Raw genomic sequence first — 14,121 nt, 5'->3', positions numbered from 1 at the left:
TGCTCGTTCCAATTGTGGAAGCATTTTCCTCGTCCCTCAGTGGACTTAGAGAATTTTGTGTTGAAATTATCTCTTCGTCTTTTTGTGAACTTGAAGAATTTTGGATTGAAATTTTTTCTTCGTCTTTCTGTGGACTTAGATGATTTTTGTTGAAGTATTCTTGGACGATGTACGTCCCTTTAAGGACTTTTATCGACTTTTTTATCTGGACGATGTACATCCTTTGAAGGAATTTTATCGTCTTTTTTATTTGGACGATATACATCCTTTTAAGGAATCTTGTCGTCTTTTTGAGCTGCATGATGTACATCCTTTTAAGGAATCTTATCGTCTTTTTGTAGTCGAATGGCCGTTTTAGGTTTTTGAAAAGAAATAATTCGGACACAAGAATTGTTGAACGATGCTAGTGAAATGCTGAATGATCACTTATGAAGTCCTGAATGATTACTTATGCAATTCTGAATAATCACTTACTTGAATACATAACTTGTATTAGAAAGCATAGAATCAAATTACATTGATAGAAAGTATGGAATCAAATTATGTTAACTGCTTACAATCGGACTATGGATCCTTTTCGTAATACCTCTTTAGATGCTCAACATTCCATGGACGAGGTAGCTTATTTCCCTCTAGGTCTTCTAGGTGGTAACTTCCTTGTCGTGAATAGTGGACGACTCGGTAGGGTCCCTACCAAGTTAGACCTAGTTTGCCTTGTGCAGGGTTCTTTGTTGCAGGAGTTACTTTTCGGAGGACGAGATCTCCAATGCTTAATCTTTTCAATTTCACTCTTTGATTGTAGTATTTTTCCATCTTCTACTGATATTTGGCCATTCTTTGGGAGGCTTGGTCTCTGACTTCGTCCAGGCAATCCAGGTTCAGCCTTAGTTGGTTGTCATTGCTTTGTTCGTCAAAGAACTCCCTCCTCAGGCTAGTGAGCCCTATTTTGACTAGTATGACTGCTTCTATGCCGTATGTTAAATTGAAAGGAGTTTCTCCTATCGGTGTTCTTGTCGTAGTCCTGTAAGCCTATAGGATGCTTGGTAATTCCTCTGGCCATGCTCCCTTTGCCCCCACCAACCGAGACTTGATAATCTTGAGTAAGGTTCGGTTTGTTACTTTCGTCTGTCCATTGGCCTGAGGATGTCCTGGTGACGAATATTTGTTTTTGATACCTAGGCTTGAGCAAAATGACCTGAACCCTTGACTACCGAACTGACGACCATTGTCTGAGATGACTGTCCTTGGAATCCCGAACCTGCAAACAATATTTTTCCATACAAAATTTCGTACCTTGGCTTCTGTGATCGTTGCAAGAGCTTTTGCTTCGACCCATTTTGTGAAGTAATCAATTGCAACAAGTAGGAACTTCATTTGTCTCTTTCCCTGCGGCAGGGGGCCCATAATGTCGATCCCACACTGTGCAAACGGCCAAGGTGAGGAGATGGTCGTCATCTTTTCCCCTGGGACTCATTTAACATTCTCATATCTTTGACCACTATCACATTTCTTCACAAAGTCTGCTGCGTCTTGCTGCATCATGGACCAGAAGTAACCTGCCTTCATAATCTTCCTGACGAGGGACTTTGACCCCATATGATCTCCACAAACTCCTCTGTGCACCTCCTCGAGGACAGATCTGGCTTCTTCTTCTTCTATGCATCTCAAGTAGGGCTAGGAGAAGCCTCTTCTATAAAGCTGGTCATTCAATATTGTGAATCGGGCAGCTCTTTTTTGGATTTTCTTGGCTTCTTCAGGATTTGTTGGTAATCGTCCATCTCTGAGAAAAGACAAAATTGGGCTCGTCCATCCCGGGCGAGTATGCACAGGGAGGGTTTGAAACTCTTTGATGCTGGGGAGGTTCTGTTCTTCTAGTTTCCAATCATTTATCTTGTCCTGGTCATCTGCTGATGCACTTCGTGCTACTTCGTCGGCTTCTGCATTTTGATCCCGTGGAATCTAAATAAACTCTACACGATTAAAGTTGCTTACTAGCTGATTTGTCAATTTGAGGTATTTCTGCATCCTTGTCTCCTTTGCTTCAAAATCTCCTCTGGCCTGTCCTATGAGGAGCTATGGGTCGCTCTTAAGCACAATATTTTCAACTCCCAGTGCTTGAGCTATTCTTAGCCCTGTTAACAGAGCTTCATATTCTACTTCATTATTGGTTACGGGGAATTTCAGCTAGACCCTATATTTGAGAACATCTTCTTGAGGGGAAGTAATAACGACACCTGCCCCGCCTCCTTTTTAAGTGGACGATTCGTCTGTATTGATCGTCCAAACTTCTTCCTGGTCGTCTGCATGCTCGTTGATGGTGAATTCTGCTATAAAATTTGCCAATGCTTGAGCTTTTATGGCTGTTCGTGAGGGGTATTCGATATCAAACTGGCTAAGTTCGATTGCCCATTGCACCATTCGTCCAGCAGCCTCGGGTTTGTTCATTGCTTTCTTGATGGGCTGGTCCGTCATTACTTTGATAGGATTAGCTTGGAAATAGGGACGAAGTTTTCTTGAGGCCACTATTAGGGCGAAGGTGATCTTTTCAATGCGCGGATATCGAGCTTGAGCTCCCTGGAAGGCCTGCTGACATAGTACACAAAGAGTTGTATCTTGTTTTCTTCCCTGATGAAAGCTGCATTCACTGCTGTGACAGATATCGCCAAGTATAAGAACAAGTCTTCGCCTTCCTTGCTCAGGTAGCGCTTCAACTCTTGAAATGCTGTTTCACATTCCTCCATCCAGGCAAACGCTTTCTTCAGGGTCTTGAAAAAATGGAAGGCATTTGTCTGTTTCCCTTGAGACAAACTTGTTAAGGGCTGCTACTCTTCCTGTGAGTGATTGTACCTCTTTAACCGTCCTTGGTGACTTCTCGGAGAACTTCTCCAGACGTGGTGTTCATTTGGAGCGCTACGTGATTCTATCGGATTTTTTCGATACCACTCTACCCACTATCATTCACAGTCGGGGTTGAGAATCTCTATGAGAGATACCTATGAGATGTCTCTCCGTGATCATACAGGAGTTTTACTCCAATATGCACGGTTTTGATTCTTTTGTGCCTCAGTTTATTACTTCTATTCAAGGTACACATATAGTAGTCACTCCGAAGCTTATCTTCGATGTGCTACATGTTCCGAGGGTATCGCATCTTGATTACCCCGGATGTCCACGTCTACGAACTGTGTCCAAAGACAAACTTTTGTCTCTCTTTTGTGAGACACCTTCTTCATGGGGTGATCATCAAAACACCTCATGCTCGGGCTTTGCAAAAGGTCCGAGGTTCCTTAATACGGTGATGACATTTGTTCTGCATCCCTTGTCTCACTATAACTCCATTACAAAGCCTTATGCTCGGTTTTTGCTTTCCCTCATTGAGGACCTTACTATAGACTTCTCTCTCATTTCATACTCTCCCTTATAGATGTCTATAAGGATACGGCGACCTATAATAAGTTTATCTTTCCTTCTACTATCACGAGGATCATTCATCATGCCTCTATCTCCTATCCTGAGTCTGCTTATTTCACCGTCACGGGTACCATCAGCGCGGTGTCTGTTCGATCGAGTGAGGCCCAACTTTGATCGAAGCGGCCACAAACCTAGACGACAACTCCTCTAGCCCATTCTGCTCCATCCACCTCCATTCCTTCCTCTTCTTCAAGTGGTGGTGTGACTCTTAAGGCGATTATGGCGTAGTTTCAATGCATGGATGCTCGCCTTAACATTTTCATTGATGAGATGAGTCAGTGACCACCCGTGTGGGTCGTATTGCACGACGTCAGGCTCGCCTTCGTGGCTTCGTTGCTTCTCCCGAGGCTTCTGAGGATGAGGATGTCGATGATGGTTCTGGTGATGATGAAGATGATGCAGATGAGGATGCTAGCTCTTCCGGTGATAAGGAGATGACTACTTCTCAGTGACTTGCCCTTTGTCATTTGTGACAAAAAGGGGAAGTAATTTTAGGTATGAGAGTAGTCATGTACTTAGGGAGAGAGTTATCATAGGACTTTTTGATAGGGGGAGTTTTATATTTTTTTTTTAGGGATGTAGTGAGGATTTATGTATCTTTTCTTTTCTTTCTTTTTAGATACATTATCTTTTTGTATACCGGTCTTGTGACCATTTAGTGATAGCAAACATTGTACTCATTTATATATATATATGATGTTGTTATCATTTTCACCTATCTCTCCATGTGTTGTTTCTTTTCTCTCTTTATACACATATTTCTTCTTATGTATGCAATCTTTTATTTCTGTTTCACACTAAGATGCCTTGATGAGTTTTGTTTAAAGTGTTTCAGAAATACAGGTTATCAAAATCTATCATGCCATGAACTCTCTTCTTGCAAAGTTTTTCAAGATTTTTTGTTAAGATTAGATTTTATTGTATTCAACAAGTGATTAGGAGTTGAGTGATTTATGACTTCTCTCATACTTCATTTGTTTGTTGTGGTTTTGTCATGGATTGCCAAAGAGTGAGATTGTTAGGACATATGTAGAACTTGTTAAGAATATATGTCATATTGAATTGGCTAATCCTTTGACAAAACGCATTTTACCTGTAATTGGGTAGATGTAGGATGTGTTTAATACTTCAAAGAACAAGAGTTCAAGTCTAGTATTGAAGACATGCAAGTTTATTCCAGAATCAAGTGAAGAAGTGATGTTCATTAAAGCTCGACAGATGTGTCTATCGAGATTTAATATATGATTCTCGACAACTCTCAACAGAATCTGTATCTATTGAGAATTATAAAATTTAGATTCCCAGATCTATTTTTCATGTATATCCAAGCTATTTGTGTAGGGTTTCTTTTCTCACAATCCTAGAAATATATAAAGATTATTTTAAGGGACATCTAAGGTGATGTAACTTGATGCAAAGTGATTATTTACTCAAATTGTGACCGAAGATAATTTGCCCTTGTTCATCTTTCTCTTGAAGAAGCTACTGTGTCTTTGCGCCAAGGTTTTTGTAACCAAGGAGCTTCTTGATCTTCATCGTCTGAATAAACTGAAAAACTTTGCAGCCAACATCTTTCTCAAGTTGGTGTGCTAGTTACATACTAGAATCCGTGCATCTATTGGTTAGTCTTGTACTTGGAGCCATGCATTGAAAGGAGAGATTATCACTACATTACAAGTCTAATTGTGTATTGGGATAAGGGTTCAACTGTAGGTTGGTAAAAGGTACTAGGATTCCTTTACTTATAACCGCTTATTTTGATAATAATGGATTCTCGGGAGTGGTGACCTTAAATTCACCAAGTGGGGTTTTATCTCGATGGTTTTTCTCATTCGTAAACAAATCACCTATATCAAATTTTTATTTTTCTGCTGCATTTAGTATATTTTGGTGATTTGTTTGTGCTATCATGCTTATTGCATGTAATTGAATCTAATTAATTTCACTTGGCTAATTAATTGATTAATTTACCAAATGGGTCAATACATTCTTGGCCTATCACACACATACTATGCCTATGTAAGGCTCTTTATTGTACAACGTTAAATACACATAATATACATCAATATATAGTCACTTTATATCTTTAACATGGTATCAGAGCCATTGCTCTGACCTTCTAGTACATGTGGTCTTCTCTAGCGTCCTCCTGCTGCCCTTGCCTTCATCCAGTACACATTGTCAGAAGTGAGCTACTGCTACCAAACCTCCGCCAAACTTTACAGCCTTTGCAACTCTTAAATCTAGTCCTTTTGTTCATCAAATTGCCAAACTAAAGGCATAGATTGATAGATTGGACAATCCCGAGAAAAACCCAACTAGAATTAACTCAATTAGAAGCTCAACACGCCCTCATGCACCACCAGAAGGTTCAATATCGCAACACACGCATCCATGTGCCACCAACCACCTTCACGTGCCTCACGCCTTTGGATCTGCCATGTCAGCTCTAGTAACATCATCACAGGTCAACACCGTGACGTCATCACTCTTTCCCTTGCACTCTTATATATAGTAGGCCAGGGATTGAGATCAGGTGCAATACTTAGGGTATTGCACCTAAAGCAATTACTATCAATGGTTGAGATTAATAGTTACAAGAAGTAACTTTCAATCTCAACCTTTAATTATTAAAAAAAGTTAAGAAAAAAATTAACAAAAGTAAAAGTTTAAAAAATGAAATGTGAAAAAAATTTGTAAGAGAGAGGATGGTAAATTACACCCAGTGCAATACCCTAAGTATTGCACCGGATCCTAATCCGTAGGCCGGCATGGTTTGTCACAATCCCACACGTTAATCACCATTTCTCTCCTAATCACCAGGCAATAATGTGTAGTCACGTTGGGCAACAATGCACGATAGCCGATAGGGACCAGTGTTTCCACATGTTTATCGTTTTATTTGACTCTAAAAAGGTTAAAGGAAGACTTGCTTTTAATTTCTTCTAAAAAAAAATAAAAAGGAAAAGACGAAGACTTGCTATTAATTTGTTAATCACCCTTCTCTCCTAATCACCATGCAATAATGTTTAGTCACGTCGGGCAACAGTGCACGATAGAAAAATAGGGGACCAGTGTTTCCATATGCTTATCTTTTTGTTTGACTCTAAAAAGGTTAAACGAAGAGTAGCTATTAATTTCTTCTAAAAAAATAAAAAGGAAAAGACGAAGACTTGCTATTAATTTGTTCGTCAGTCATTAAGGACCATTGCCATTGTGTTTTAAGGAGCCAGGATAATAATTTGTCACTTTCACAGGGACTGAATAATATTTTAATAGGCGTAAAAGTACAAATAAACACATTTATACAAAATAGTATTATTTAGTTAAATTTTAATAAAATATTAAAAAAACAAGATACAACTAATTTTATTAAAAGTTTACAAACTAATATGGTATTAAACATAATTATTGCCACATCAATAATATAATAAATAAATAACACCAAAGTTACTACCAATTTTATTAAAAAAATGGCTAAAAGTTTTGTACCTCAGTGTTATGGAATGATCATAGTTCACATTCTCCCTCCTCAATTGTTGTAACCACTGATTATTAAAAAAAATTGCTACAAAATGTTTACAATCTGACATGACAATAAATTAATGTGATTAACAACATAATAAATAAAGGAAAAAGTTATTGGTATCCTGAGGCCATTAGTTTTAGAAAATATTTTTATAAAATTTTAATGGAAAAAGAAAAAAGAAACTAACTTTTTTTTATAGTTTTTTATTTTTTCCATAAAAGTGGTATTAAAATTTTTCTAAAACTGTCAATTAATAGATGCCCTAAGGGCACCCATTAACCGAACTTATAAATAAATTTATTAATTACATTTTAGTTGTATAAATTGATACATTAGTTTATAAGTCATATGTAGTAAAATTTATAAAATTTGTGGCACCATTCTAAATTAATTTCTTGGACCAATCAGTTAATGAAAAGACACAAAATAAAAGTTTTTGAATTATTTTCATTTTCTTTTGAAGAAAATAAAATATTGTAGCTAGCTAGGTTTCCCATAATTCACAAATTGAATAAAATTCATATTTATCATCTAATTACATGTCAAATTTTTTTGAACTAAAAAAATAATTAGTGTTTGCAAGACCAAAAAAAAAAAAAAACCAAACTTTTAATTATGGATCCCTAACGATGAAAAATTCAAGTCAAACAACTTAACAAAATAATTCATTTGAATAATAATAACTAGTCGCTAACCCGTGCAATGCACGGGTAATTAAATAAAGGGTAATTAAATAACCTCACATTAAAAGAAAAAGCTAAAAGAATCACAGAGAGAGTGATTTTCCCACCATGAAAATGAAAAAATAAAAGAAGAGATTGAGAAAGGAAAAAAAAAAAAAGCGTAATGTTGGAAACTAAAGCAACAAAGACAATGGGGAAACTATTTGCAAAGGATTGCAACCTTTGTATGTTTACTTGACTCAAAGCCAAAATGCCAATTCAATTTTGCCAAAAAAAAAAAAAAAAACACAACTTACAGCAACCTCACCACACAAATCCACATTTCGCTCTAATTTATTTTGCAAATCAAACACTATCAAGAATTTCAATAAACACTATTGCCACATCTATCTCTCTTTTAGGCATTTAATTTAAACATAAGCCATACAACAATAACTATCACAGTTGCTCTACTGTGACAATTGTGACCCAAGCATTCTCCTTCTAGAATCTTATCTTTTTCTTTAAACTTGCGTGTCAATAAGTAAAAAGGTTTTCAAAAGTGAATTCAAGTAAAAGTCACATTTACACAAAATCTAAGTAACCTAACTCTTTAGGTCTTATAATTAATTAAAAGAACAAAGTTTAAATAGATTAATAGACCAAAGGGCCAAACTGGATGCAAAAACACAATTTCACTCCTACTAACAAATAAAAATAATATGTAAGAGGGAAAATCCTAAAATTAAAGTAAAAACATAACTAACCATTTTGAAAACTCCAAGTGACGAAGAATGGCAACTCTCCAATTCAACAACATCTTTACCAAAGAATGCCTATTATGACACATAAAAAAATGTACCTCCTTCATCACAGAAAAATTCAAATAAAAAACCCACCAAAAGGTACCTCCTGCTCAATCATAAAAGGATTTTTGAGCTAATCATAGCCTCACTCTCAAAACAATTTTTGGATCCAAACATGTTCCAATTTTTTCAAAAAAAAATTAAAAATCTTTTGCTAAGGTTGACATCATAGTAAAACACAAAACCGTTAAAACCTAAGACCACTGTCATATTCACTTCACAATAAAAACATTCTTGTTGACATGAATTGACATATTATGCAAACAACAAATGATGTAGCATAAAACATAGCCCAAACATGAAACCATATAAAGGTAATGGCTTATAGGGATTTATCACACACTCATTAGACTAATTTCATTCATATAGCAAAACGTGAAAATACCCAACAACATTGTAATCATTGTGGATCTGAAACAACTTGTCACTTGCACTCACTGGCCACATAGATAACCTCAGACATGTATGCAAAGAGTCAAGTTTAGAACCTAATTATTTTTTTGATAAATGAGCGCCAATTTGTATACAAATTTCATAGAAAGTTCTAACAAATTTTTTTTGATAGGTAGAAAATTCTGATGAATGATCAAAATAAGAACGAATCAAAAGAATTGGGCAAAAACATTATGCACCAAGTTCTGTAACAGGGGCACTTGAGAATTACAAACGTCTAATGATCATGCACAATAGGCTTCAACAAAAATTCATTCAGAAAAAGAAGGTACTGAGCTTACCGTAAAACTACCACATTCATATATGTCCTAATAAGTTATTCGTTGTGCCCATCGCGCTACCCAGTTTAGTTGGTTAAGTCCAAAAATTCCCTGTCCTCGATCAACGTCTGATGGTTCCTCTTTAACCCACTTCTTCTTCTTCTCTAATAAGTAATAACCCAGATAGCAAGCCCAAAAAAAAAAAAAAAAAAACACGTGAAACTCATGAAAGCAAAACTTGTGGGATTTGATCTTCAATAACAATCTACGAATTGCGTTTGAGAGAGAGGTAGTGTGAAGAGTGAAGAGAGAAGTGAGGGGTTGTGCTTGAGTAATTATTGAAACTTAACTTTTAAAATTTGGAGATAAATTATCAATATTTGAGTTAGAGTTTAAGTTGGACTTGTTAGAGAGATAGAATTTCACTTCTTGTTAAGTTTGGACTAAAATAATTAATTAATTAAATGATAATTTTTTTTTAAATATTTTGCTGACGTGGAAAATTGTGGGAGCTTTAAAAGTTTCGGTTTTATATATATACTAGTCGCTAACCCGTGCGATATAGTTAAATAAAAGGACAATTAACCAACATTACGTTAAAGTAAAAGAATTAGTGAGAGACTGATTTGCCCACCAAGAATTTAAAAGAAAAAAAGATTGATATAATAAAATCTAAGAAATTTAGAAATAGAAAATTGGGTTAATAATATGCATATTATAGACATTTTTCTAGTTAGCGTTTTAAAAAAAATGGAGCTGTCATAATTAAATAAAATACAATGAGAATAAATATTTAACTTATATGCTTTTCTATAGTTTAGAAGTGCTGTCTAACGTAGAATGTTATTGGGTTGTAAGAAAGATTTTTATAAAATGTTAATACCATATATATATGATTATATTGTCAATGTCTCACTGCAGGTGCATAGTTACTAAAACCTACAAAGTAATTTACAATTCTTAAATTAATAAAGCAAAATTCTCAAAAGTTATATATATACACACACTCAAAACTGATATAAACTATAAAGATAAAAACAAATCTTATTTAGTCGTATTAATAACAATATAAACAATTCAAAACATGGAACATTATCAAATTTATAACACATAATTCCATTATCTTTTACATTGAATCCAAACAAATAATTAATTGAAATTAATCCAAACAAATAATTAATCAACCAAAAATCAAAGCTTTAATTAAGAAAACAAAAAATCACATGAACCCAAAATAAAAATTCTCAATAAAGAAAAAACATATAAGGTAAAAGAATTAAGATCAACCTACTAAGATGCAAATACCAAAAACCCCAAAACTTAAACCTTCCAAATTTTATAGAATCCACAAATTCTACTTCAAAACCAAATAAAACCCTTCAAATTCAAAAAATTCATATATAATATACCAAATAAAAATTTACCACACTTTGGGTTGGAAGACATAGGTTGCAACTTTGATTTTTCTCCAAAAAATATAGATACTTCATCTGCCGTATACAATATAAAATAATTGTTAGAAATTTCAACCCAAAAACCAAACCCACAAAAACACTATCAAAATATAGAGATTAACCCAAACACTTAGAAGAAATAAATTCTAAACATAACAAAACAATAAGATAGAATGAAAATTTCAGGCACATATGAAAGCAAATAAGAAAGACAAAACTTACTTTTTTTTTTTTTTTTGAGTTGAGTCTCTCTCCTTATTTTTTTAATTTTAAAGTGAAGTTAAGTTTAGGGTTTTGAGATGGTAATTGCTGGGTTTTAAGGAGAGAAAAGAGAGTCATATCAGGAGTCTAAATAATATAAACAATTCAAAACATGGAACATTATCAAATTTATAACACTTAATTCCATTATCTTTTACGTTGAATCCAAACAAATAATTAATCAACCCGAAAATCAAAGCTTTAATAAAAAAACAAAAAATCACATGAACCCAAATAAAAATTCTCAATAAAGCAAGAACATATAAAAATTTACCACACCTTGGGCTGGAAGACATAGGTTGCAGCTTTGATTTTTCTCCAAAAAATAGAGATGCTTCATCTGCCATATACAATATAAAATAATTATTAGAATTTCAACCCAAAAACCAAACCCATAAAAACACTATCAAAATATAGAGATTAACCCAAATACTTAGAAGAAAATCAATTCTAAACATAATAAAACAATAAGATAAAATGAAAATTTCAGGCACATATGAAAGCAAATAAAAAAGACAAAACCTACGTAAAAAAAAAAAAAAAAAAAAAAAAAAACGTGAGTCTCTCTCCTTCTTATTTTTTTAATCTTAAAGTGAAGTTGAGTTTAGGGTTTAGAGATGGTAATTGCTAGGGTTTTAAGGAGAGAAGAGAGAGTCCTACCAGGAGTCTCTCTCTTTTTTTCTTAATCCTAAAGTTTTTTTTTTGATATTATTATTTTGGTATTTTTATGCAAAAAATGTTATTTTAGGTCTAGGTGATTTATTTCCTTATTTTTTGGTTCTTTTAATGTTTTTTTAGGTCAAATTTGGTTCCTATTATGGTTAGGTATTAATTAGGACTTATTTTATAATATATTTTCTTGTCCATCAAGTTTTATGGAGCCCTTAAATAGGCCTCCAAGTTTGTATACGTTTTTCAATATTATTGATATTAATAAAAATTCAAACTTTTGTCTATTGTTTTTCTGGTGGATTCTATATAAGATATAAAACCTAAAATAAAAAGAATCTAAAATAAAAAGAAAAAGAAAATAGTGATGATGTGGAAAATTGTGAGAGCTTCAAAAGTTTCGGTTTTATATATATATATATATATAGACTAGTCGCTAATCCGTGTGATGCACGGGAAAACTATTAAAAGTAAGATCTGAAATAAATTATTCACAAAATTTTGGTATTAGAATGTATTAAAATTCATGTAATTTAAGTATCCTCTAAAATAAATACTTAATAAGAACTTTTTCTACATTTTTTATAATAATATTAATAATGTAAATTTTCAGTTAAGTTCATATACTACCTTGCAAAGAGGTGCATAATATTTACTTATAGTATCTATACATTGCTATATATTTCTTTATACATTGTTATATATCCTACTTAAACACAATCTATATTTGGATATAGAATACTGTAAGTTTCTTTAAGACCTTCTTCTCTCTTGTTAAAAATATTTAGTATTTTAAAAGAAATTCTATATAATTAGGAAATTGTCAAAAAATCAAACTGAATTAACTATTGTTTTTTTGGAGAGAGAGGCCCTCTAATATTAATGAATTGACAATAAAGTGATATTAAATTCTTGGTCAATCACACTGACCATCAATCAATTAATTATAACTTGTTTCATGACCATATTTAACAAAAAGAGAGTATCAAAAAAAAAAAAATTTAACAAAAAGAGAGGAATTACTAATAACAAATTTCATAATTTAAATCAAAATTCAAATCTACATATATGCATGGTAATTTAAAAATAAAAAATAAAAAAACCAGAACCAAATACTTTTCACAAACTTCAACAACAAATATGTTTCTCAAAAAAAAAAAAAAAAAAATCAACAACAAATCTTACAAACCTCAAAACTCACCGTTCATGAACATATTCTAAAAATCGCAGTTCATGAACATATTCTAACATAAAATTTAATAAATAAAATGTAGAGATTTTTTTTTTTTTTAACATAAAAAGCAAATCAAAGTCGTCCTCGTCAAAAGTCAATATTTATAAGTACACATCAAAGCACCGTCCCAAAAAATTTGATATTTGGTTGGATTTTATTTATTTATTTATTTAGAGAAAAATTGCATTAAGATTTATTGGTTCTAAATTCTAAACAATGAAAACGAACCATAAATAGTCATAGGCACAAAATAAATAAAATCTTTACAAAGCAAATATAAAGAAAGACATTAGCTTTGAATACAAATGTTAAACCCTAGATCCCTCACACCAAAATAAAAATAAAAATAACACCAATAATAACAAAATTGAAATAAACAACCAACAAGAAGCTAAAGCTGTAATCAAATATGCCAAAACTATTTCAAAAACAAAAGCGTGAATGAGAGAATTTTACCTTGACAGAGAGATTAGAACACTCAATGAGAAAGAGAGAGATTGAGAGTGCTTAGTGTGTATATATATATAGAGGAAACATCCAAAGAGAGGGATTTCTTTTTATTTGTTTGAATTTTACTTTGATACGTTTTTTTTAAATCCTAATCCTAATGTGTGTCTTTATAATAGTGCAATCTGCCCATATTTCAACTCTCATTTATTGTCCTCCATGGCTCCAGGCATTCACTATTATTTTAATTTTAATTTTTTTTCCTTGTTTTAGTTTATCTCTTCCACGGTTCCACCTATTTCCTCCTTTTTTGTCTTATCATATTTCATTCTACTTTATCTTTTAATCAAAATTCTGTATTATCCTCTTTCGATGGCTACACGTTTGTCAAAAAGTAGATTTGAATGCTTCACGTCTTTTACTGAGGAGTCTAGTTTCAACTTTCACATGAAAAAGTGAGAAAAACAATAAGAGAGAGAGGGAGGGAGAAAGTATAGAAAAAGATGCAAAGCAAAACACGCCGATGGATGCCGGTGAAAACGAAGAAGAAGTAATCTGAAAGCAAAGAAAAAACAAAAAGAAGAGTGAGACCAAAAATCTAAAATCATCAGAGACACTGTTAGATCAATCTAACCAAAATAACCAAATCTAAATTTGTCTATTCAAAATACCTTTACCAATTCCGGTTGTGGGATGCTGGCCTATGCTTGCTTGACGGTTGTAGTGCCCTCAAATTTCTCGCTCTTTTTTCTCTCCTTACGCCTTACTTATGTTTTCTTCTCAATGACAATTTTTTGTTTTAATATATATACATA

At 33.2% G+C, this 14,121-nt stretch overlaps 1 long non-coding RNA gene across 1 annotated transcript; it reads right to left on the bottom strand.

Moving 5' to 3' along the window:
• Positions 1 to 7,960: 7,960 nt before the first annotated feature.
• LOC136067359 (uncharacterized) lies at positions 7,961 to 11,471 on the bottom strand. Its single transcript, XR_010628829.1, has 3 exons — positions 11,236 to 11,471; positions 10,666 to 10,731; positions 7,961 to 9,405 (listed from the first exon to the last, which is right to left on the bottom strand). It is a non-coding gene; the product is annotated as an uncharacterized LOC136067359 (long non-coding RNA).
• Positions 11,472 to 14,121: the final 2,650 nt, after the last annotated feature.

Source organism: Quercus suber, unplaced genomic scaffold (assembly GCF_002906115.3).
Source record: "Quercus suber isolate HL8 unplaced genomic scaffold, Cork oak 2.0 scaffold_68, whole genome shotgun sequence".
NCBI lineage: Eukaryota > Viridiplantae > Streptophyta > Magnoliopsida > Fagales > Fagaceae > Quercus > Quercus suber.
Note: the sequence above shows the minus strand (reverse complement) of the source record. Positions and strands in the feature narration are given on the sequence as shown.